The sequence below is a fragment of the Octodon degus genome, unplaced genomic scaffold (genome assembly GCF_000260255.1).
Source record: "Octodon degus isolate 3935 unplaced genomic scaffold, OctDeg1.0 scaffold00073, whole genome shotgun sequence".
NCBI classification, from domain to species: Eukaryota; Metazoa; Chordata; class Mammalia; order Rodentia; family Octodontidae; genus Octodon; species Octodon degus.
In genome coordinates, this window is record NW_004524649.1 from 2,075,181 (window position 1) to 2,076,160 (window position 980).

The following is a 980-nucleotide window of genomic DNA, read 5'->3' on the forward strand; positions in this document are numbered from 1 at the left end:
ATAAGCCTGCCACAGATGGAGATGCCCATGCCTAATAGAGAGGCCAGAGGGGTATGCCTGCCACATAGAAGATAGGGGATTATGTATACCAGCAGTAGGACTTGATTGCTAGCATATAACAGTATCATGTGAACTTGTTACTCCTTTAGAGTGGTATATTTAATAGAGTGGGAAGCAAACCAACATTTTTTTTTTTTTTTTTTTGGCAGAACCGGGGATTGAACTCAGGCCCTTGTGCTTGTCAGGCAGCACTTATTCTACTGAGCCATCTCCCTGGCCCCAACATTGTTCTTTTGGGAAGAATTCTTTTTTTTTATATTTATTTATTTTTATTTATTACATTTATTGTGTGTGTGTGTGGCCAGCTCAGCCCACCAGGGGGCGGGGCTGGCTGGCATGTGGTGCTGGGGGATCGAACCGAGGTCCCTGTGCTTTGCCAAGCTTGTTTCAAGTAGGTGCTTTAGACCACTGAGCCATCTCTCCAGCCCTGGGAAGAATTCTGATTGGTCAGTATCCAAAAAAACCTTGAATTGCAGGTGACTTACTCTGTGAGTATTCTACAGGAGCAAACGTTCTTCCCCACCCCTTTCCCTCTCTCTGAGACTATAGGTGGTCATTTCCCAACAACAAGAGATTACAGAGACTGGAGAGATAGCTCAGTGGCATAAGCCTGGCAAGCTCAAGGTCCTGAGTTAATCTTTGGTACAAAAAAACCAAAACGTTTTGGAGATCTCATGGCAGAAGAGGAGGATAAAGAACAAAGGAATCCCTCACTTCAAATGAGATTAGGGGGCTGGTTAAGCTCAACGGACTAAGCACCTGTTTAGGTGAGCACACTGACTGGGGTTTATACCCTGGTACCACTTGCCTTGATGACCCCAGCCCTGGGTATGCTGAGTGGGCAACAGAGACGGGGTGGTAGTGCACAACTTGTAATCCCAGCGCTGGGGAGGCTGAGGCAGATAGCACCTGTGCTATAT